Genomic DNA, 26,472 nt, shown 5'->3' on the forward strand with positions numbered 1-26,472 from the left:
ATAGGGCTCAATGGGAATGGGGAGGGAGTTAATAATGGGCCCGTTAATAATGGGCCCGTTATTAGCTCCCTGGTCCCCTTGCGGGACCCGCAAAGGACGTCTGGTCTGACCAGATGTTCTGAGCGGGTCCCGCAAGGGAACCTCGTGGTAGGGCAGAATGTGTTTACCGGCACCGGCACCATAACCAGCGTCGTTAAACCCATTCCGCCCACCTCGTAATGAGGCCCATTGTCTACAATTTACTTGTCATTCTTCCCAGGCACACTGTGCCTGCACGTGTACCGACAAGGTTTGTTCAGTCCACGATTATGGATCTTGTGATTCTCTCTCATACTTCCACTCCATATTAAGATGTCTACTGCAAAGAAGAATCTGTAGTCAGGTTGGGTGGTAATTCTGTTACCATACAGAGTAATGGATTTTCTACCAATCATACTTACCATCAATGCAGTATACTTGGTAAGTGTTCTGCTTAACGCGCTGCTGCCAAGGACAGCAGGGGAATGGCATCCTGTGTTGTTGGGGGTGGTTGCTAAGCAACCGTGTCCATGTAGGCGTGATGACATCACCGTAGGATGCACACTGGGTGGCGAGTTCCGGTCTTGTTGCTATGGTAAGAGTCATCCACATTCTACCCATCTTGTAGTAATGCACTTTCTATCACTAACATGTGGGGTGAATTAATTTAGCTTTAAGGTATGAAAGTCATGTCTTTCTAACAGACCACATTCGGTAAGGACCGTAATGGCAATTTCATTCATCTAAATTACTGCAACTTCACAATGTTTACCAAGTTCTGATGGGAGCAGGTAGGTCTCTCTTTTCACTTACGATTAATAGACACGCTAGTAATTTCGTTTAGATCACATTTAACAATGCATTCTAGGTAATATATAGAAAAGACATCTCAACTATCTCAAATATCTCAAAATAAATGTAATATACTAAATTAATGGATGCAACCTCACAGAAAAGGTTGGACGAGAAATCTGTGCACTCAAGTCTCAAAAGGACCACATTTTCAATGACAAATCAAAAAATATCTATCCATATAAATATAAACATTAGGAAAGGTCATGTAAAAACGCTTAAAAGGAATGGGGCTTGATAGTGAATTAGCCTTCCCACTATGGCCACGTAATGTTGGTATAACCATTATTTGGTTGATATGTACAATTAAGGTCCCAACACAATCTCCTCATTCATCCCGAGCAGGTTGGAGTCTAAATTGTGAATCCAAAATAACTCCCTTTGTGAGATCTTTTCAGTAGGTCACCTCCCCTCGGAAGTGGATGTTCCACCTCCAGGATGACACACTCATTTCAGCCACAGTATGTCTTGCCTCTTTAAAATGCCGAAACACAGGCAATTTGCAGTTCTCCTTCCTAATGTTAGATTTATGTTCCGTCCAGCGGTCCTTAGCCCATCTGATGGTTTGGCCTATGTAGTATTTGACACAAGGGAATCTCTAGATGTAGATTACATTTTTCATATTACAGGTGGCAAAATCTTGCAGTTTGATATTCATACACGTATTTGGGTGTCGTATGCTGTCCCCTTTCATAATATTGGAGCAGTGCTGACAATTAAGACATGGGAATGTCCCTGTCTTTAGTTTGTGTAGTACCTGTTAACTAGGTTTCTGTGCTTGTTCTGCTTTCACCAATGAATCTCTGAAATTCCTCCCTCTTTTGTACGTCATCATAGGTGGTTCCTGGAATAGTTTATTCAGATACGGATCCAGTTTGATAAAATTCCAATTCTTATTGATGGTCCTTGCTGTCTGGTGGCTTTGAATGGAGAATTTCAAGGTATGAATCAGTCTGGTGCCCTCCTTTGTAGGTTGAGTTTGCAGGAGATCTCTATGTTGGTGAACATCCACTCTTGCACGAGCATCATTCAGGATGTTTGGCGGATATCCCCTTCTTTTTACACTTTTCAGACATACATTCGAACTCTTTAATGAGTGTAGTGGTGTCAGATATTAGCCTTTTCAGGTGCAGAAATTAACTATATGGTAAACTCTCCTTAAGGTGTTTAAGATGAAAGCTTTTGAAATGTAAGGCGTTGTTAACATCTTTGTGTGTTCTGTGAATTGTTGTGGAAAAAGTTCTCTCATTAAGTGTAACCATTACGTCCAGGAAGTGTAAATCCAGATCGCCTATCTCCAAAGTGGATTTTATTTTCTCGTTGCATTCATTAGGTATTCAAAAAATGAGTTTATTTCCTCTCTGGTGCCATTGCAGATGGCAAAAACAATGGCCCTCATTACGAGGTTGGAGGTAACCATGCCGCATTTAGCGGCATGGTTGCCTCCTTACCGCATACCGGGCCCCGGTTCCTCAAATGAGGACTTACCGTGCCATCCCAACCTTGGCGGACCCGGCAATTCCTTGTCCGAGGAACCCGGACCCGGTCCATCCACATTCCCATTCGAGCCCCCATAGGGCTCAATGGGAATGGGTAAGGAGCTAACAACGGGCCTGTATATAACGGGCCCATTGTTAGCTCCCTGGTCTCCTCGCGGGACCCGGTAAGGACACCTGGTTTTACCAGGCGCCCATTGCGGGTCCCGCGAAGAGACCTCGTAATAGGATGGAATGGGTTTACCGGCACCAGCACCATTACCGGTGCCGGTAAACCCATTCCGCAAACCTCGTAATGAGGGCCATTGTCTATGTACCTTTTCCAGAAGACTAAATTTGGACTCCAGGTATTATTGTGTAGGACAACATTTTCTTCAAAATAGTACTTATAAATATTGCATATATGGGCGCAACAGGGGAACCCATTGATGTCCCCGCAATCTGTAGAAAGTATTTTCCCTCGAAGCGGAAGAAATGATTGTACAAAATGATAGTCATGAGCACCAATTCAAGTACTTTGTAAATTTTGACATCATCATTGTTCGATAGAAACCATTCAAGAGCTTAAATGCCTTCCCCATGAGGGATTGATGTAGATCGGCTTGTCACATCCAGTGAAAAGAGGATCATATTAGGTTCTAATTGTTTTATTTCACCCAACAGCTGTACGAAATGTGAGGTGTTCTTAAGATACGTAGATGAACCCTGGGTGCATGGTTCTAGCACAGTGTCCAGGTAATTTGCCAATGGGTTGAAGACACTATTCGTTCCTGCTACTATCGGTCTAAAGGGGGGGCTAGTGGGATTTTTGTTGATCTTAGGAAGAACATAAAACACTGGGTTAATGGGGTGCTTGTTGACCAAGCATTCACCAGTTCGTGGTGTGATTTATTCCATCTCTATTGCTTTGGAAACAGTATCCGTGATAATGGACATCACTGATCCTGTGGGGTCTTGCTCCACTTCTAAATAGGTTCTTGTATCATGTAGGAGTTCCATACAACTCATGATTGTAGAAGTCTGAATCCATTATAACTAGGGCTCCACCTTTGCCTGACGCTTTCATTGTGATGGAGAGATCTTCTGCCAGCTCCTTCAATAGTCTGATCTGATGAAGAATGCTATCATTCTATATTGGCATTATTAAAGATGTTAAAAGAAACTCAATCAACACAAGGTCAATGCCCTGTATGTATAGTAATTTAAAAAAGAAATTTCAGACACTCTAAACTGCAAAATGATATTATAACATAGTGGAAGACAGACAGCAAGAGGCAAGTGACTTTCTTTTTGTATGATCTAAACTGAGGGCATAGGTTAAGAGCCTCCAAAAGGTGCCCTGCATCCTTCAACCCTCAGTTACGACCGTCTCCGGTTGGAACCCCTTTCAGACTTCCAGAAGCAGGTGCTTTTGAGCATTCCCTTCGGCAGAGCTCTGGAAAAAAAACATCACCTTTATACAATGATGAACTCATATATAAAGAGAATACATTGGTCTTCTTTACACGACTAACATAATACAAGACATAACACACTTCCCCTTCACACCCTGAATTAGTGATCAGAGCAAAACACCCTCCTCGCAAGTTTCCCCTTATTCCATATCTTACTATCATGAGTGACCACTGCATCTTCAAACTCTCTCCTAACTCTTTTCAGCCCCAAAACCTTGGTCAAGGACCCTTTAGGAATAATACCACCCTTACACTTAGTTGCTCTCCTTCATGAAACTTCCCCCTTCCTTAGCCCTTTTAATTTGATTATATCTCTCCTTCACACATTCTGCTTTGTTCTGAACTGCTTCCCTAAAGTTATACTCATCCCATTTTACAAACCGAGACCACCCTTACCATGGGGGACACACTGAAGTGTAAGGTTTCCTTCTCTGTAACTTCTCAAAAGGTACAAAACCCATACTAGCATCCAGGGCTAGTTTATATGCAAACACTATTTTTTCCACTGTCTCCTCCCAACTCTTCCCATTGCTGTTCGCCATTTGAATGGCCTGCAGAATGGTACAGTTGAACTGTTATACAACCCCAATTGTCTCTGGGTGCTAGATTAATGTCTTGTAATGTGCCACTCCCACAACTTTCTAAAAAAGAACTACACATGATGTGAATTTAATTGGACACCTTTGTCTGTAACCCTTCCTTTTGGACATTTCCATCTATTTATTTATTTTATTGTTTTTTTAATAACATGCCTAATACCGTACCTGAATTTGTTTTCTAGGTGTGGATCCAGGATTCAAACCTCTGTTGCTCTGCACCAGCGTGTTGCCCCTGTGCTATCCTCCATTTACAATGGAAAAGTATATACTAGTAGAACTAGTATATACTTCCTCAGCCCTGTTAACCCATTACGGGGGCCTGATATATCAGGAGCAACATATTCCCAAGGTAAACTGGCCAGCCCTAGTGCTTGAACATGATTCCTCTAAAATGTATCAGATTCCGCACACACACCATACTCTCTCACCATCTCTTCTACTTGCAAGTCTATTTTAGGCCACCAATAATCTGCTCTCAACCTTCCCTTTGGTTTATCATTTCTAGGTAATCCTCTTGCGCACCCCTTATTTGGCCACTTTCTTACCCCCTTTGCATAACTATCTATTCTTCATACTTATTTCCTCGCCAACCTTATATAACGGTCTTAATGCCTCAGCTTCGACAGGCTCCCTCCACCTTTGTTCTGCACACTGCCCACCTCTCTGAGGACCCCTTCATATTCCATGGCTTGCCATAATCCTCCTTACTAACAGCACCCCCAGAAACCCAAAATACATTCACACCCTCTACCTCCCATTCCACCTCTTTTACTTCCTCTTAAATTGGCCTCTTATCCCATGACAATACATCTTATATCACATGTTGTTCTCCTTGTATGTGCTCGAGTGAACATTCATGTCCCTGCAAAGGTGCAACCCAAGACATTATCCTGTGTGAGACCCATTCCAGAACTTTGGACATGAACACTCCAACCAAAGGCTTATGATCAGTATGAATGACACTTTTCCCTCCCCAGAGTAATGTTCAAAAGTTACTGACCAGACCAAACTAAGCACCTTCTTCTCTATAACAGAGCATATATGCTCCACTGCCTTCAAAGTATGTGTGCAAAGGCTACAACTTTTTCAAATCCACTTTGATTCTGCAGACGTGCTGCTCCTAGTAAGTTTTACATGCAACTATCATGAACCGTGTCTCACACTGAGAGTCAAAATTGGCAAGCTCCGGAGCAATTGTTATCGCCGTCTTAACATCTTCAATTTCCTTTTGACAATCACTCATCAATTGAAAATCCACTCCTTCCTTATACAGATTGTGAATACATTTGCACCAATCTGCAAAGTGATTAAAAAGGCTTGCATTGTATACAAACATGCCAAGAAACAACATCACCCCTTGTTTGTTTGTCAACCCACTTGGATTAGTAATAGCTTAAAGCAATTATTTCTGTTTAATCTCTGTAGCACTGACCTTATGCCCCAAATCACCCTATGGATCACAGTCTGAATTTACAGTTCTCCTTACGCAACAGAAGTCCTACCTGTCTGATAATGCTGAGCACCTTGCCCCACCTCTGGACAGACATGTTCTCTTCCAGTTCCTCCCATGACCAAAATGTCGTCTTGAAAGCAGACTACACACTCAACTGCCTTGAGAATGGCAGGCATTACACGTTGAAAGAAGATGTGGCTGAAACCAGCCCAAACCGCATTCTCCTGAACCTATAAGCACTTTAGTCATTGTGCAACCTAATCTGATGGTAGGCGTGAGCCATATCAAATGCGCTGAACATCCTGGCACCCCCACCAAACTCAATAATTCTCCTATGTTGGAATACATAAATGTATCCACTACTACATTGTGATTAACAGCCCTCGAATGTATACACAACCTGATCTGTCCATTAGCATTCCTTGCCACCACAAACAGTGAAACCCATTCTGATATTTCCTCAGGTTCTATGACCTCCTTGCTGTCCCAGTTTTTAGAATTATCCTGTTACATCTTACCACAGACAAGTAGCAACTTTAATCACCTTATCATTGATAGGGACTTCCCCTGGTTTTAGGAAAATCATGTTAGACACACTGAAACCCTCCTCAACCTTGCTTGCAAGCTCTCTAGCACTTGACATGGTATCCTGGAATCCCATATTTTTCCCATATCAGTCTGTTCATACCACCCCAGAAGACAATTTTCAATGTTAGACAGATAAACAATATTAAAAATGTGCCATTCCTTACACTCCGCGGTTAACCGGGAACTCACGGTCAGTGCGTAAACCACTATACGCATTAGCCTTAACCTTCGGCTGACCGAGCGGGCTCTGCTTTATTTGAACTTAGTTTCCCATGTCTTCATGTCTATAGTCTTGTAGTCTGGCCCAGAGACGTTTAGCATGGGTACACCAATGGCATTGACCTGGACCTCAGCATGAGGCTTTCCATTCCTCTTTGACCTCTCCCCGCCTTGGCTTACAGAGCAACTAACACCATCACTGTCATTCACAACCACACACAGCATAGAGATGTTCATATCGACACAAAACTAACGGGTACTTCCGACCTGTATCCATCAACACCAAATGTCTCTTCATCTGCCTTCCAGCAATCCGACTAACACAGCCTACCCTCCTTTCTTACAGAGACATGTGTAACAAGGCCAACATAATTGTCAGAAGGGCGCTATGTAAGACCACTTTACATTACATTACATCCATTTCCTCACTACTTCCAGCACTTGTACCACTACCAGGGATTTCTTTAATGCCACCCTTAGAAGAATTCCCACAACAGCTAGCAAAGTGCCCCTTTTTTCAACATTTCCTAAATTGTGCGTTCACCCTTAGGCAGTTCCCCAAGTTGGCAAAGTGAAATGTGTTCCTGCATCTGAAACATCTTTTCAACTCCCTTCCCTGACCTCTCTGCAAACCTCTGATTACTGCATCCTTCACCTCACTACCCTGTTTTGGGCTGTTTTGTCTATGTGTTGCACCTTTCTTGCCATGGGCCGCTGGTGCATTACAAAATATTAAAGCTAAACAATTCCTCCAACCTGCCCCTCCTCTCTCTCATTTCTCTCCACCCCTTTTGCAACTGTGAATTCAGTCCTGTCTCTCTTGGAATCTTTCCTTTCCGATTCCTCGACACCACTAATCATGTTTTCCATTCTCTTGGCTACGTCCAAATCTTCATCTAAAGTAGGATCTCCTTTACTCCAAATGTCCTCCCATATTTTGCGTTCCCTAACCTTCAGCATGAATTGATTCCTTACATGTCCATCATAAGAATTACAGTAGTTAGCTAGTTCCCCCGGTCCCGTGACAAACTCTTCAATGGATTCTACTTCAGCCTGTACCCATATGCCAAAGTAGTATCTCTCCAAAATAGCATTTAACTTTTTTCAAAATGGATATCCAGTTTCCTCAGAATTATTTGATATACATTTAAGGATTGCCTACTGGCAGGCTCCTGTACCTTGGCCACTCCTTCTAGACATTCCAGGGGGACGTTTAAGAACCCTCCGTCCTTCACACCCATCACAGTGCATAAGTATTGACGTTTTCTGGTTATTGCTGTATGATGGTCCATGAATATTCAAACATCTTTTTCTTCATGTCTCCCATTGTATGCAAGGATCCCTGGATTGGTGCAGAACCTGAGCAGTGTGCATTGCTCATAGCCATTTGTATTGCCCTTTTTAACAAAATCAGTCATCGCCTTAGTTTTTCGTTTCCGGAGGGTCTCAAATCTAAAAAACGGGGAGCTATAGTCAGAGAAAACATGCAAGTATTAGGCTATGGCTCCTTCTTGTGTGCACACCAGTTGACCAACTGTCAAATATGTCAAGATATGTACCAAATGCTGCACAATACCTCAACTCTTCGTTTCTCATTAAAAACGAATGTATTCAAACATATTCTTATTACACATATAAAATCAACAAACATTAAGACCAGTACAGAATTCTAACAAATCACAAAACTATCACAGAACAGTGAAGAGTTTTTTCTCATACAAGAAAAGGTTTTCCGTCAATGTCAGACTAATAGATTGGAGTATGAAGTCAGTAGGAACTTTTGCTTTAATGGTGGCGCGTTGATCTAAGTTATGTTGCATCACTTCTATACTAGAATGTTGTGTAGTATAGTATATTCAAATACTAGAAGGTAAGGCTCGCAAATGGACGAATAAGTAAGTGGTATTTATTTTTGCGCCACGCCGTATGCTAATGCTCTATAACTTTTACTTTTATATGGCAGTGGATTTGAAAGTTGCCCTCTTGAATTTCACTGTTAATGTTCCCCATTTCTTGGGTAGGCTAATAACAATTTTAACTTTTGCAGATGATGCTGCTCTTATTAGTTGAATGACGAAAGCTTTTCAGAGTCTAATCAATGGACATGCTAATTCTATGACAGAATGATTACACTCCAAATCACATGCTGTGCTATACTGTTAACAGAAGCAGAAAGGCCCTAATTGGCATGTTAATGACTCTATTTTGTCCTGAGTACCATTCTTTGACTATATGAGTGTAAGATTTCAATTTAACTATTTATGGAAAGAGCCCTTAAATAAAATGGCTATCCCAATAAATCAAGCCAATTCTGATGCGTTAAGCATCTAGTCTAATTTGGGGCTAATGGGGTTCAACAAGCATTTAAGGTTTTTGAGGTAAAGTGAATAGGAATTGCCAGATACTCTGCCTAGGTTCAGAAATTCTTTTTGTACAAACTGCCTGACCAAAGATGATTTTAAATGTGTGTAGTGTGTGCTGGCTATCCTACCAATTAGTGCAAATGAAATATAGTTATTTGGGATATACTTATTTATTCCATGACACCTCTTTGGTGTACCCCAATACAAATAAATTACTTGAAAATGCATATTTGAATTTTCAAAAAAAGATATTATTTGAGGTTGGTAAATGCATGCAAGAGGCCTTTCCTCTTTTTTTTCCCTCCTGGAAAAAGTGACAGTTATTTGTCCTGGGTGTTTAAACCTTTAATCAGGAGTTTCATAACAAAATTAAGATCCTAAAATGGTACTATCTTCTACTTACCTACTAGAGTGATAAGGTGCCCTCAACATCTTCTACTATGTGTAGCTGTGGTTACCTTTCTATAGAAAATAATTTGCATTTTTGTTTTTGCCTTTTTTATAATGCTCTTTGTAATCCATTTTTAATTGATATAAAAGTGTGCCCTGATTGATTACTGTTGTTTCTGATTAATTCCATTTTAGGCATTTGGATTTGCTTCCTTGATATGATTACACTTTGCATTCACGTTGACTTAATGTTATTATATGTTAGATTTGAATGGCTATTTGACGGATTTATGGATTTTGAATGGAGTTTCTTAAATTGTTTTCATCTTTTTAATGGATTGAAGATATCTTAATTAAATATGAACTGACTGACAGACTTTCCTTGCGGTGGGTTGTAACATTGACATGCAAAAGCAGTTATTTCACTCAGGAGCTATCCACTCTTCTTTGATGTTAGTGGGTGTGGTCTGTTCAGTATATTCTGTCACATTGTGACTTGGTTGCGGGCCCATCCTTTTTTGCCTGATTTGTTTCTGATTTGGGCACCATAGCTTTGTGGTCCTATAATCTTTAATAGGAAAGTCTGCTTTCCCCTTTATGTTCCTGAGTCATGATCATTGTTCCCTCAGGGCCTCTGTGATGCGTGATCATTTAGGCGATGTCCATTATTTCTTTGACTCTCCAATGTCAGTCTTCGATATGCTGGTAGGAGACGGTTCAGTGGTGTACCATGTTAGCATGTGTTCTGTAAATGGGATGAAAGATGCCTTTAACGGTTATTAGCATATCATCTCGCCTCAGTGGACCTTTCCGATCCTCCGGCCTCATCAGTGAATTGCTAACATGGTTGAGCCATCTCTGAAGCACATACCACACTCATTTCTGCTGCAATCGTTATTTGAAGAGTGCTTGTACCGCAAACCATTCAATGGTTCGTTCCGCAGAGGAAGGCAAGACTGACTCCTGTTTATTAAAGTAAGTCTGGGACTAGATAGGTTATGATACGCCGCCGCCATTTCAAAAGGTGCTGTTTTCAAGACGCTCAAAGGGTGAGCAGCCTAAATTACTGTTACCAGCAACCCAAAGAGTATTTCACGCTAAGCATAGGTTCTATTTGCAAGCCCTGCTCTGCCAGCTGAATTTACTACTGCCGATCTCAGAGTGACATTTCATTAATATCAAGTGATCCTATCAGCTTCTTAGTCATTGGCATCTCTTCCTAGTACATTGTGACTAAGGGCTGCTGCATTCGGTTAGATTTTTGTTTTGATGAAACCGGACGCTTATAAGGCCTATCAATGTTTGTGTGTGTACATGTGCGCCCGTGAGCACCTGCACGTGTTTGTGTGTACCCGCGTGGGAATGTGTTTGTGTGCTTACATGGCTACCACTTCAACCACACTCGCTGATAGGTTCTTTATCAACATTGCATGTATTTGAGATGCTGAGCGCTGGCACATTGCAATAATCGAATAGAGCACTGATCACTGCTCTGGCTTTGGTAGCTCGATACCTTTGCTCCAGTGAAGGGTGCAGTTTTGCCATCTGCTTTAAGTAGCAGTTAATGCTGTTTGTTAGGTAACTGCCCATTACACAGTTGACATTTCACAACATTTGGTCAACGACCATTTTACCACTTTTTTCATGACATCTTTTCAGGGGTGTGTGGAGTAAGGAAAGGTTTTAATTGGATGTTAGTGTAGTAGGGGGCAAGGGACGGGTGAGGGCATAAAGCGAGGTATTGAAGCCTGTGCACCGCCATAAATAAAATACAGTGAAAAAAACTGTGAACTGGCCACCACGATGAGTTTCAACAGATCTGTTTGTTGGCTGATTTGCTGTGTGATTGCATACTCAAAGATTGATTGAGTGCTAAACCAAGACATTTTGACTTTTTTGCTCATCTGTATCAGAGCGGAAATTAAAATGTTTCTGAACAACTGCTGTCTCCTTCCATCCATTTTATCTGCAGCATATTTGGGGCTTGCAAATATTTTCTCATATTCTAAGCATTCAGTGGTACCCACGCTTTCTGGTACCCACGCTTTCTGTATAGATGTTGCTGGTCTGACCGTTGTGGTTTAGTGTGTTTAAGTATTTCCCCATGTACTTTGCAATGTGATAAAATAGTTGAGTATTGTCACAGAATCTGGCAAATGTTTTCCGTGATCCACCAGCAGTTCAAATAAAGGTCTTGAAAATATGTTCAGTAACATAAGGCTCAAAGGGCCTAATTACATGGTCTGCGGTCCAGAAATAAAGGTGCCAGTAGGGACACGAGTCTGCCAGTAGGGGCACGGAACTCCCACCAGGCCTGACCTGCCGGGAGTTCAGTCCCCTGCTGGCAGCCTTTTCATTGAAGCTCCGGCACCATTAATAACGGTGCCGGTGCTTCAGGTTTCCCATTGCCATGGAGTCCTGTGGGACTTCATGGGAATGGGAAATAACCGTACCCCCGCCTGTGATATCCCGATAGCACTGGGAAGTCAGGTGGCGCAAACAGTGTTACGGGGTTGGCGGTAACCCACCGACTACCGGTGGGTTTTACCGCCAACCCCGAAATGAGGGCCGAAGTCTATCCGTGGGAACTATTCTTTGAGTTTTAAATTCATCCGGACAAATCTGGGCAGTCCAACTATTTTTGAATGAGTAGTACTCCAAGTACCAGGTAGCAGGTACTCCAGTTGACTTCACATGCGACTCCTGACACTTCAGCAACGTTTTGAGTAGGAATGAATTAATCGCCATAAGAAATGAAGCACATGGATCCATCCACACCAGCAGAGACGCTGCTCCCGAATTGGCAGCAAATAATAACCGGTTGTAATGGTGAGCCCCAATTTGGACGTACAAAACAGAGCAAGCCAGAGCAGCAGGACCTCAGAATGATTCTGCTTTGATTTTTTGTGAATGGTCATATTGTGTATGCCAGGGGCGTTGCTAGGGGGGGGGTAATGGGGCTATAGCCCCTGATCTTTTGGTTGTAGCCCCGGATAGAATCTCAGGAGCTACAGCCGAAAGACTAGCTAGCCCCCAGTCCCAAGAGTTCCGACATCGGCTTAGCCCTGGGCCTTTTCCAGACCTAGCAACTCCCCTGGTGTATGCTCACCTAGTGGAGGGATCTCCTTTCCTTATGTTGGTAGCATTCATACAGCAAAAGCTTGACGTTCTAATTAGCCAACACCAAACAGTGACTTCTTGTGCTATGCATTCACTATTGACAGAGCAAATGTTGTATTGCTACTTTGCCTTTGCCATTGGTTCGGGGGTAGGGAATATGCTTACAAAACAATGCAGCACTACACACAAACAAATCCTACTCTTCCTTTTTGAAGAAAGGAAAAATGCAGCTTCCCGGAAGTCGACTGTGACATTATGGCAGTATTTAATAAGCCATACATTGATCTCTGAAGATGTTTAAGTCACTGTATATTTCATATGGCGACCCACGAATATTTGTATGTAATTTCAGAGCAGGCATTGCACTTAATCTCTTTTTATGTCGTTTATGGATAACGCCCTTAAACAATGGCTCAGCTTGCTCTCTGGTGAATGTTTTTATAGTTCTATTTACTATTGTCACAAGCGTCCTTGTCGTCCTTCAATGGTGGTCGTGTGGGGTGGTTTGGAAAGCTAAATTATGGTTTGAGTGTATTGTCTTTCATCAGGTAGGACCTTTTATTTGTGTGGCCTTTTTGTTCTAGCAAAATAAAAGGTGTGATGGCTGGAAGGTCTTGAATTGATCTGAAGCTCTGGCATTGCTCTGGACACACCTCCAGACCATCGTTCTTGCCTGCCAAGCCATTACAAAAAGGGGAAAGACCATATGCAAATCAGGCTTGGCCCCACCCCAAAGGGGCTGTCCCTTCCCTTCTGTATTCTAGGGTGCTGCTTCTTGTTAATAGTAGTAACACACTTAGAGGGCCCTATATTGTGGTTTGTTTATGATATGTAGGAATGCAAGTGTAACATAATGACTATAAACAATATGCAGATGAATGATGAAGTATTGGTAAAGTCAAAAGAATTCAATTTGTACTCTGCTTAATATAAATATTTTGGTCAATTTATTATCGCATACACAAGGGGCCTCATTACGACCCTGGCGCTCCCCTAATGAAGGGTGCCGGTATGGGACCGGCCACCTTCATTACGGGAGCGCCGATTACAAGCTTCCCATCGCGGGACCCGGATCGGACGGCTGATAAAACCAGGCGTGTTTTCTGGGTCCCGCGAGGGGAAGAAGGAGGTATCAACGGGCCAGTTGTAATCTGCCCATTGTTACCTTCATCCCCATTCCCATTGAGCCCTATGGGGGCTCAAATGGGAATGGGGAATGGTTCCTGCAAGGAGGAATTACCGGGTCCTCCAATGTTGGAATGACCGGGTTATTCCTCATTGCAAGAACCCGGTAATGGAGCCCGGTTTGGTGGCAGCCATGGAGCTAATAGCTCCATGGCTACTACCAAACTCGTAATGACGCCCATAGACAAATAATTGGTTAAATAGACTTAGAACAGTGTTTAGTGACTTGTGCTTGATAAAACACACTGTATTTCATTTTTGGAAACAACAAAGGTGTTGAAAAATGTCTCATAAAAAATGCATTGTACCAGCAGAAAAAATTAAGACTGTAGTAGTTGTCTTCTTTTTTTCTTTAATTTTTAAGATGTATAAGCCCCTTTCAGTACACCCAACATATTTTCAAAATACGTCAAAAAGGTTTGAATGCTACGAGTTTATTCCGATCAGAACATTTAACAGAAATTGCATGACTAGATTAATGTTTCTAACCCAGCTTTTTAGATTGTGGGTGATGATGAGCTGCTTTGGCAAAATAATCCTTTATGTTCTCACAGTAATGACATGTATAGCCTTGGTATGATGACATGGGCAATTTCACCCATTTCATCCATTCCAGCTGCATCCAGATTTCATTCTGCAGAATGCACTGTTAGCCCAGCACAGTGTAGAAACATATATTGTCACAATCACAATAGCTGATATCGTACATCATAATTGCATTCCTATCTGTACATTTCTCTGTATCAGGCTCATACTCCACCAGAATAGATCAATAAACCACCATATGAGGCTGTTCTGTACAGTCATGCTGCTCTATGCATATCTTACTCTTTATGACTGCCTGAGAGAGAACAGCCAAGATACCAATTGCTCGGGGCATCCAGGTCCTTGACCCAGGAAAAGTCCAACATGCCTTGGCGATAAACACACTTGTATTATTTGCTCAATCTGGCTATCATGAAAGGTACACTGAGCAACTGATAGTGGGTGTAAAGGGGGGAGAACGTGCTGCTGAGACTTCCATCGGGGACGATTGCACATCTTCAGGTGAACCTGATTTTTACCTTGATATTTATCACCTGAGCCGAGCTGATACCAGTGCACCAGGCATCCATCCAGGTCATTACCTAATTCATCATAAAGAGGATGATCAGGCGGTCCTGGGAAAACATTAAAACTGATCCAATAAGCAAGCTCACCATTCAAGCCGTATACGTCCTACTTGACAGTTGATCAGGGGTTGCAAAATGACGATCAGATATGATAAAGAAAACGACATGAACATACCTAAAATGTTAAAATGTACAATACAACCGTATTTCACGCATCATTGGGCCTCATTACACGGTAGGCGGTAAGGGTTTACCGGTACCAGTATTTTACCGGTACCGGTAAATCCTTACCGCCTTACTACGAGGTCCTTTTGCGGGTTGGGGATTTTAACGCCTGCTTTTTGCAGGCATTAAAAACCAACCCGCAAAGGGACCCAGGGAGCTAATTACGGTACCGCAATTTGCGGTGCCGTAATTAGCGCCTTACCCATTCCCATTATGCCCTATGGGGCAAAAATGGGAATGGGGAAGGGCAATGGTGGAAGGGGGAATTACTGCCCCTCCAACCTTGGAATGGGGCAGTAATTCCCCTTTCCACCAAGGCGGTGCCGGTATTTTACCGGCATGAACCATGGCGCTAATTGCGCCATGGTTCACCGCCTACCGTGTAATGAGGCCCATTGATTCTTTTCTTGATATTTTCTTTTTCTTGAATGCGTTTGGCTAAATTAAAGCCTTTTGCATACACGTTTTAGACCGAATTTACAAAAGAACACATCATAATAAAACAATTAATTAATTAATCAGATGAATCATTACAATCAATATTAAAATGAGTAGCATCACAGTGACACAATAAAACATTAAATGAGTGTAATTCACACTATCTGCTATGCTTTATCATGGCCGTTCAGTTCAGTTGAAAGCCCACGTCAGATACTACTTATAAAACTCTTGTATTGTAAATAAGTAAATTAACCAAGGGCTGCAACATTGTTAGGATTGATGCTTGGGTTAAATGAATGGAGTAAGTCATTCAGCTTGGGTTAACTTCTTTACTAAGTTGACACAGAAGGTAAGTACAAATGGAGTAATTAAGTCAAGTATATAACATGGAGAGACATCCACCGGCCCCCTCATCATCCAAGTCCAGGCCCCAACTGACTTCGTGGAACACCCAGACACAGTTCATCCATAACATTCCACACCAACATTCCGTCAGGGGCTCATGTACACAGATCTATCAACCAGGAGGAAAAGTACAAACACAACACATCTTCCCCCTTTATGAAATAAGGATAACAACAGAGGAGGAAGTAAGGGAACAACACTATAGAACTCTGTAGAACAATCCAAGAAAGACATCTAACCCAGACCGTACTTTCATCACCAAAACTTCCATACCAAGCAATATGCTCAGAGCAAAGCTGCTTGCTCAACTCCAGCAAACTTTAAACCAGCTCCTATAAACTAAACTCCAACTCATACACTCAACCAACTCCGTAGCGGGCCCACAACGGACATCAAACACAGGGAACCAGCCCTCACTCACAAAACCAAACTAAACCAAACTGTTGTTGTCCTTATTTCATAAAGGGGGAAGATGTGTTGTGTTTGTACTTTTCCTCCTGGTTGATAGATCTGTGTGAATGAGTCCCTGATGGAATGTTGGTGTGGAATGTTATGGATGAACTGTGTCTGAGTGTTCCACGAAGTCAGTTGGGGCCTGGACTTGGATGATGAGGGGGTCGGTGGATGTCTCTCCCTGATATATACTTGACTGAATTATTACATGTATACCTACCTTCTGTGTTAACCCAGTAAACGTTTGAACCCAAGTTAAGAGACTCCCTGCACTTATTCTATCTGACCTCTATACTTAACAAACATCCATCAGATCCAGCAAGAATGGAATCCACCACTCACAGAACCGGTCGTGTTCAATCGATGCCTGACAATTTCCCCAAAGTGATGAGCAGCAGCAACAACAACCAAAGGTTCGGCTGAGTTAACCGTGGCCCAAAATTGGTCGGAGTTGTGTCCCCCATGCGTTGCACCGAACCTATTATAGGCATTGTGGTACTATCCATTTAACTCCCTGCAACCTATAAGAATGTGCCTGCAAGACTATCTCGCACATGCAAATGCGACAAAGCCGCCGTTCCCCCACGCCCCAGTGTACACCCGCACAGGCAAGATGTTCAGTCATAGATAAAGAATGAAACGTCACAAAGGAAAGCTGCAATATTTCACTAAATAGCTACATGGCTTATACCAAGCAAAGCCCTGTCTGGTGTACTCAGCATAACACTTCTGACCAGCTAGGGCCTCCATAGCCATGACTCTGTCCCATTTCAGCGACCTTTTGTTTAACTCGGCCAGGAAAGGGGCCGGAAAGACCATTTATTCGATAGGGAGATCAATATGCAAGAGATGCTCTTTTGCAACCTTCGTCAGCTGGGAGTAGCCAGAGTCATTTGGTTTCAGGTTCCTGTGAGCTTACAGCTAGGCCAATGAAGTAGTAGGATAGGAAATCAATGATTCACTACCTTATCTCAAGGGGCGGGAGAGGGGGGGGTCATTGTATAAACAATGCAAATTAAATGCAAGGGAACACCAATGTTCGCACTTGCACGTGCTGTTGGGTCCCATGCATGCAATTTTAAAGATTGACAAGGTGGAGGCTATAATTAAAGAGTAACACCAGGCAAAAGCACATAGGGTAATTCATAGAATTTGCCACAAAAGTGGCGCACGCGGCTGGCGCACAGTGTACGCGTGCGAATGTATGCGCCAGCCGCGTGCACTAAAATCGATTTCCGCGCACAGCGTATTCATGGATTTTAGCCTCCAAAACCAGCCGTGCAGAGTGGCGCAGCGACCCTGCAGCAGCGCCAGTTACGCCCGCAAGAACGCCCTCGGGCAAGGAAAATCCATCAAAATTCCTAATTCAGCACAAAGGGCTGCGCTAACCCTGGACCAGTTTACAGGGCTGCCAAACAGCAAACGGCAAGCGGGGAACGTGTATTACTGGGGTGAGCGTGAAGTTTCACACGAGAAAGGGCCTGTGCGAGTGGGGTAATTGTATTACGGGGGTGCGTGGGAAGTTTCACACGCGATTGGGCTGGGTACGTGTATTTCAGGGGTGCGCGGGAAGTTTCACATGCGAATGGCCTGGGTACGTGTATTTCAGGGGTGTGCGGGAAGTTTCACACGCGATTGGCCTGCGTACGTGTATTTCAGGGGTGCGTGGGAAGTTTCACACGCGGTTGGCCGGGGTACGTGTATTTCGGGGGTGCGCGGGAAGTTTCACACTCGATAGGGCCTGGGTACGTGTATTTCAGGGGTGCGCGGGAAGTTTCACACGCGATTGGGCTTGGTACAAGTATTTCAGGGGTGCGCAGGAAGTTTCACACGCGATTGGCCTGGGTACATGTATTTCGGGGGTGTGTGGGAAGTTTCACAAGCGATTGGGCTTCGTACGTGTATTTCAGGGGTGCGCAGGAAGTTTCACACGCGATTGGCCTGGGTATGTGTATTTCAGGGGTGCGCGGGAAGTTTCACACACGATTGGAGTAGGGTATGTGTATTACCAGGCTGCGCATGAAGTTTCACACGCGATTTTGCTGTCAGAGCGGGGAACGCGTATTTCGGGGGTGCGCGGGAAGTCCTACACGTGAATTGGCAGTGTGGGTCCTCCCAGGTGTCCCCTCTACCCCCTCCACGGCCCCTGCAGGCAGCCCACACCACAGGGGACTACCCCGCACCCCTGGTCATGTCCCACAGGCAGCACATCCACCATGGGCATGCCCCCGAGCCAAGCCACATGTCACGTTGCAATATGATCACCAACTCATGTCTCCCAGCACCCACAGCCCCCGCAGTGCAGGGCACTTGCCAGCAGGCCCCCACACATGTCCCCCATCACCCCCATCCCCCAGCAGTGCAGGGCACCTGCCAGCAGCCCCCACTCATGTCCCCTTGCACCCCCACCCCCCAGCAGTGCAGGGCACCTGCCAGCAGGCCCCCACTCATGTCCCTCTCATGTCCCCTTGCACCCCCACCCCCCAGCAGTGCAGGGCACCTGCCAGCAGGCCCTCACTCATGTCCCACTCATGTCCCCTTGCACCCCCACCCCACAGCAGTGCAGGGCACTTGCCAGCAGGCCCCCACTCATGTCCCTTTGCATCCCTACCCTCCAGCAGTGCAGGGCACCTGCCAGCAGGCCCCCACTCATGTCCCACTCATGTCCCCTTGCAACCCCACCCCCAGCAGTGCAGGGCACCTGCCAGCAGGCCCCCACTCATGTCCCACTCATGTCCCCTGCACCCACCCCCCCCAGCAGTGCAGGGCACCTGCCAGCAGGCCCCAACTCATGTCCCCTTGCGCCCCCACCCCCCAGCAGTGCATGGCACCTGCCAGCAGGCCCCCACACATGTCCCCCAGCACCCCCACCCCCCAGCAGTGCAGGGCACCTGCCAGCAGGCCCCCACTCATGTCCCACTCATGTCCCCTTGCACCCCCACCCCCCAGCAGTGCGGGCACCTGCCAGCAGGCCCCCACTCATGTCCCACTCATGTCCCCTTGCACCCCCACCCCCCAGCAGTGCAGGGCACCTGCCAGCAGGCCCCCACTCATGTCCCCTTGCACCCCCACCCCCCAGCAGTGCAGGGCACCTGCTAGCAGGCCCCCACACATGTCCCCCAGCACCCCCACCCCCCAGCAGTGCAGGGCACCTGCCAGCAGGCCCCCACTCATGTCCCCTTGTACCCCCACCCCCCAGCAGTGCAGGGCACCTGCCAGCAGGCCCCCACTCATGTCCCCTTGCACCCCCTCCCCCCAGCAGTGCAGGGCACCTGCCAGCAGGCCCCCACTCATGTCCCCTTGCACACCTACCCCCCAGCAGTGCAGGGCACCTGCCAGCAGGCCCCCACTCATGTCCCACTCATATCCCCTTGCACCCCCACCCCCCAGCAGTGCAGGGCACCTGCCAGCAGGCCCCGACTCATGTCCCACGCATGTCCCCTTGTACCCCCACCCCCCAGCAGTGCAGGGCACCTGCCAGCAGGCCCCCACTCATGTCCCACTCATGTTCCCTTGCACCCCCACCCCCCAGCAGTGCAGGGCACCTGCCAGCAGGCCCCCACTCATGTCCCACTCATGTCCCCTTGCACCCCCACCCCCCAGCAGTGCAGGGCACCTGCCAGCAGGCCCCCACTCATGTCCCCTTGCACCCCCACCCGCCAGCAGTGCAGGGCACCTGCCAGCAGGCCCCCACACATGTCCCCTTGCACCCCCACCCCCCAGCAGTGCAGGGCACCTGCCAGCAGGCCCCCACTCATGTCCCCTTGCCCCCCACCCCCCAGCAGTGCAGGGCACCTGCCAGCGGGCCCCCACTCATGTCCCCCTGCCCCCAGGTCATGACGATCCTCAATCATGGCCCTTGTGGCCAGCCTCCCCAGCCCAAAGACCCAACCAAGTATTGCATCCATCCATATATAAAAGGCAATTACATGATACAACCCCAATGGCAAGTATGTAAATGAGCACATGTCTGTCACACACACACAATGGTTGCAAGTGAATGTGAAAACCCATATCATGACATGCATGAAACCAATGAGATAATACCACACATCGAAGTATGACGAAAAAAATGTATTAAAAGCAACATGAATGGAATTAAAATCAAACAAACAACAATGGGAATAAAAAAAGAAAAGCTGCATGTCCGTAAAATAATGAAAAACAAGAAATCATAATCCAAAGGAAAGGTGTCCAATGTCACAGTCCAACAAAGCAAATCCAAGGGAAAAAGAAAAGCTCCAGGGGGAAATCCAAAAAAAAGAGATGAATCCAATAGTGAACTATATACAGATGAACAATCCAGGGTCCATGATCCCAACTGAAGAAATGAAACCTATCAAAAATACTACCTAATGAAAAACTATATACAGAAACGTGGTGCATTGTCCAAGCGCAACCAAAATAAAGAAAAAACCAAAGGAAACCTAACACTATCTAACTATTTACAAGGGCAGCGGGCTAGTCCGACGGCTCACTTTTGGATGTCCCGGGCCAGGGCATCATCGAACTCCTGCTCAATGTCCCGGAGGCGGTCCTCTTCCATGGCCCGAGGGTTCGCAGGGACGACGACATGCTCTCCTCCAACTCCCTGCGAATTGCATGGAGGCACTTGGCCCGCCTCAGGGCCCTCCGCATGGAGTTCTCCGCCCTGACCATCGTGAGCTGTGCCTCTTCTGCCCGCTGCCGCTCCGCATCTATGGCATGGCCTAACCGCTGCCACACGGAAGACACTTCCAGTCCTGGGTCCTCCTGCCCTCTGGCCGATGCCTGCCCCTCCGATGACGAAGGCCCCGAGCCATCATGGCTCCCACCTTGTTGCTGCTGCTCCTGTGCCTCTGCCCGTGCCCTGGCTCTTGCTGCCTCTACGTCCTCCTCCAGCTGGGGTGCAGTTGTTGAGGTGGCCACCCCTGCTGGACGTCCGACTCCCAACGGTGGCAGGGATCTGTCCTCCACCAGCCTGGCCGCAGGGTCAGAGGCAGCTCCACAGGGCACCCAGGTGACACATGGGTGGGAAAATGGCACGGAGTACGACTGGCGCATAGGGGGTTCAGTTGAGGAGGGGATCGGAACAAGGCCCAGCAAACGGAGGAATCCGGCCCTGGTGACCTGTCCCAGTAGGTCGACGTGGTCAATGAGTCATTCGAGACGACATGCAGTCTCCCCATGAAAAGACTGCATTTCGCCTCGCATGGCCCGTTGACGCAACGCCACACCACCCAGGACAGGCTCAACCCAGTCCCGGATAGCCACGTCCGCAGGCAGAGGAAGGCCAGTTGTCGTAAGCTCATCCCCTGCCTGAAAACGGGTCTGGACGTAGGTATCCCTGCTGGTGCAAGATGAAGCAGTCACAGGATCGGGGACAGGATTACACACAGGCACCTCCGCGGCCGCCTGTGCTGCCTCCTGTCCCTGCCCCTGCACTGCACCACTAGCACCAGTGGAATCCCCACCTCCAGACCCCGTCTCTGTCCCTTGCACAGCCTTCTCCTCCACCATACCCCCCATCAACCTGGATGACTCTGTGCCATCTTCCTCCGTCGGGCCCTGTGGGGTCTCAGCTGCCCCTTCTGCTGCCGAGGAGTCCAACTCCGACCTCTGCCTCTTGGACCTCCCCTCGGCAGCTGCGACCTGGGACGCGGCACCGGACTCCTCACTCCCCGATGAGATGACAACCTGGGAGGGGAGCCGGGCCTTGCGTCTCCGGCTGGTGGTGCGATCCCTGCCGCTGTGCTCCACAGCACCCTCTCCGCCCTCTTCATCAGTCGACGCTGCAGACAGGGAGAGATAGGACACAGGCATCAGGGCACTGTACAATGGACTCATAAACACATGACAGTTGAACACGAGTGTCATTGTCAAATTTCAGACATGGCATACAATCCCCAACACACATGTCATTTCAAATCACACACATGAGCTATTCCACAGCCATATCGCAACAGCCAGCACCATCCATACACATACAACAGCATGAGCAGGCAAAGGTGAGCCAGACATCACATGATACACAGGGAGTGCACTAGACATGCACACACGCCACCACACTTACATGCATGTGTACACCTCCACCAAGTGTCGCAGTGATGAGATCGGCATCCATGTCACATCTGGTAATCAGTCTTCTACATATCAGTCTCACATGCATCCATGTTGCATGACAGTTGCACACTTGTCAGATACACATACATGCACATGTACACAGTGCAGATACATGCAGCTGGAACCAACATCCATGTGTGACACCACAACCTTGTCAAATGACATACACAGTCATTCAAACATGTGTGCTCACACATCTGCATTTGGCCTGCATGCTTACCCACAAATACACCATCCATGTGTCTCACACATGAAAGGACTCGCATATGTCAGCCTCACGGCCCTGTACATACACATCCATACATGGCCCTACAAAACCACATGTGCAACCAGCACACTACTGGCACACCACCACACGCACAGCTTCCAATCAGTATGCATGTACACTTACCACTCGACTCCAGACGGGTGTGCCTCTCAAGGACCTGGACGTGGAGCGCTGGGCATATGCGTTCCAGGACCCTCATTTGGTCTTCCGACAGGTGGCCCCGGCGCCCCTTAGCATCCGCTACCTTCAAGAGGCGCCGGGCCTTGTTGAGGGTCCTGGACCTGAAGTCCTCCCAGCGCTTCTTGAGATGATGGAATTTGCGGACTGCCACCCCCTCCGCGTTGATGGCAGTCACGATGTCCGTCCAGATCCTGGTCCTTCCTTCATTGTTGGCGCGCGACCTTCCGAAGAGGGCACCATACTGCCCCAGGACTTGCTCCACCAGGACACCAACTTTGGTGGCAGTGAAGCTGGTGGCCCTCTGACTCTCTGGCTGGGAATTTCCAGTGCCACCAGATGGTGTAGTGCTGGACATGGCAACCCCAGAGGCAGGAGTGGGAGGGCAACTGGGTCCTGGGGCTGGGCTGTGGAGCGATTGAATTCCAGTCGGGAGTCTTCGGTTCCAGCAGGGGTGGTCACAGCAACAGACCCCTGGCTGACGTGCAGGCAGCAAATGGCAGGGCACGTGGGCAGCAGGCAATCAGGCAGCAGCAGATAGCATGTGGGAGCGTGCTTGGGCCTCTGGGGGGCAGTAATTCGGCCTTCTGGGCAGGAGCATGGTCTTCCGTGTGTGAACGCATGGCCAGCTTAATACGGAGTGATTTGGCACGTGAAAACCTTGCACGTCAGCGTGTAATTCGAGGAAAGGCCCTTAGCGCATAAGCGTGTCAGTGCACGTACGCGGTTTCATTGGACCAAAGGCCCTTAGCGCGTAAGCGCGTCTGTGACGTGACGCGCGCGGGTGTTTCGAACATAGCACTTGATGACAAAGCACACGTGGAAAAGCTGCACGTCCGAGTGTCAGCGCGTGTAATTGGAGGAAAGGGCGCGTACACGCGTAAGTGACGTGTACGTGTGGGCCGGTTTAAAAGGTACGTGTAGGATGCCATTTCCTTGTACGTGCTTTTTGTGGAGAGCGAGTGGGTGGATTCTGTACTTCTTGTCGGTTCACACGCGATTACTTCACAGCGTTTCAAGTTCGTACTCCCTGTTACCTCTGACAGCTTTCATTTTTCTACTTTTTTTGGGCCTGTTTCCACAAACAGTGTTCACTTCTCCTTTTGTCCTGTCTCCTCAGACAGCGTGCAATTCTTCTTTTGGCAGGGGTGTTGCCAACGCGCACACGCGCGTATTTTTCGCATTCTTTTTCCAGGCAGACGGTGAGTTCCGCACGTACTTAGCAACTGTGCTTGCCCCGTGTGTTGCGTACCCCTTCAGAGGTCATTGTAGGCTGCGTGTATCACGCATACGCTTATTTTTGTGTTTCTGAGTGCCACAGCATAGTGCAGGTTCATTTTTCCATGCACGTGGTCTACGAGGGGTTGCGTGCACGTTTATTTTTGTTTTTGGGCTGCCTGTGCGTTGCGTGACCCGTCATCTTCCCCCAGGGGTCACAGGCAGCCTTGTTAGAGCACTAGGGTACGAATGCCATCTAGTACCCTACACCTTTGACCCCCAATTGCCCAGGACAATAGTTTACTGCTCCTCCCATACGCACAACAACATCAGTGCCATGGTTGGGAGGCGACCAAGCGGTAAGGGAGGCAAAGGTGGCCGACCTTCAAAAGGTGGACATGGTGGGCGTGGTAGGGGACGTGGCCAGGATTTGCAGGGTGCCCCTATACCCCCATGTGTGGAGGACCAATCAGGCACACCCATGACCCCCCACCCCATGGTTGAGGGAAACGTGGCTGAGACCAGCCCAGCCCTTGTTGGACCAGCCCATTGTGGCACCTGAACTGGCACAGGATGACTCCCTGCCTGACTTCCAGGTCTGCAAGTCTAAGCCACGTGTGGCGTTGCAAGTTGTCTCCAAGCCACGTGGATCTGGGGCAGCTATGTCATCTGCTGCCCCAAGTATGCAGGGTGGTGAGGCTGCAGGGGCAGCTGTAGCTCCATCCGCCCCAGCTCTGACTCTCCCAGCCAGGAAAGTGTCGGTCCTGGTCCATCATACTGATGCTCCCCCTGCCAACATCACACTTCAGACAATGCCTGCACCAAGTCCTATGGTCAATTTGCATTCGCACACTCCAACAACCCAGTCCACCGGTGATTCTGCCCCTACTGACCAGAGCGGCGTTAGCCACTCTGGCTCCGCTCCACCTTCTAAAAAGAGGAAGAAGGGTTCTCTGGCACGACAGGCTGAGATCCCAGGCACGGCTACACACTCCGTTACCTCAAGGAAGCCTTGCTTCAATGAATCGGAACTTAATGCACTTGTGAGCTATGTGTTGCAACATAGCCACAAAATGGTGGTGACTGCAGGGTCCAAGACCACACCTGGTCAACGTAAGGCACACTGGCAGACCATCGCCAACCACATAAGTGCCCTTGGATTTGTGAGGCGCTCAGCTGATGATTGCTACAAGCCGTGGAACGACCTGAAACGCAGAGCAAAGAACAAGCTGGCCTCAAGTCATGCCGCTACTCTGGTGACTGGCGGTGGGTCTCCACAAGAGGACAACGAACTCACTGAACATGAGTCTGTTGCTGGGACCTTCATCACAGAGGAACAGATCTGAGGTGAGGGAGAACTACCCGATTATGACACATTGTCCGGTGAGTGCCCATGTGTGTGTGTGTGTAATGCATGTGTATGTTGTTTGGGTGACGGGTTCTGATTGAGTGGCAGGTGAGGGTGTGTGTGACTGAGTAGTATGGGTCACCCATGTGCTTCATCCAAAACATTCTGCGGCCTTGAATTTGGGTGTGGCACTATCCCTTCTGCCCACAGTAGTAATTTAGCGCAACATTACGGCAGTTGCCCTTGAGGTGGCATCATGCAACCACATTGTTCGTATTTTTAAGTGTTCTTTCAGGCTGATTGTTTCAATTCTCCCACTTTTGCAACACATTCCTCAGCCCTATTGTGACATATGTGACATGCTTCTGTCATTGAAGAACCCCACATTGGCCCACATGTGTCACCTTGGTAGTTGAATGATTTGACCATTCAGGCTGAATGAGTATTGTCCTGATCACATGATGTTTTTGGGCCTGTTTGAATGTGGAACATGCTAGTTGTTTCCTGTCATGTTGAAGTGCACAACCATTGATGTGTACATGGCCGTGCAATCACTGTATTTTTGTACACTGGATGTGTTGCAGTGTGTGGCACATGGCGGATCTTTTCACACTATGTGGCATTTTTCATCTCTTCATGTCCATCTCACATGGATCGGTGACAGTACTCATTCACTGACATAGGGATGTACTTGTGGAATGTACCATGGCTATGGTACATGCCATCTGTGTGATGGCATGTGTCATTTATGTGTATAGGACATGTCACTCACAGGCCAATATGTGATGGCAGTGCTACCCAGCATGCAGCAAATGTGTTGCTCTTCCATCTTGGTGTCATCAGTGTCAGAATTTTGCCTCCCCTTCCAACTCTGTGACAGTGCATGCATGGGGGGTTATAGTCATACGGGACATGTGTAAATCATGTACTGGTTCTGTAGCTTGTCAGGCCTATTTGTGTGCTATGGTGCTAATGCCTGTTTCCAT

The sequence above is a fragment of the Ambystoma mexicanum genome, chromosome 8, assembly GCF_040938575.1.
Source record: "Ambystoma mexicanum isolate Mex_15411 chromosome 8, UKY_AmexF1_1, whole genome shotgun sequence".
NCBI lineage: Eukaryota > Metazoa > Chordata > Amphibia > Caudata > Ambystomatidae > Ambystoma > Ambystoma mexicanum.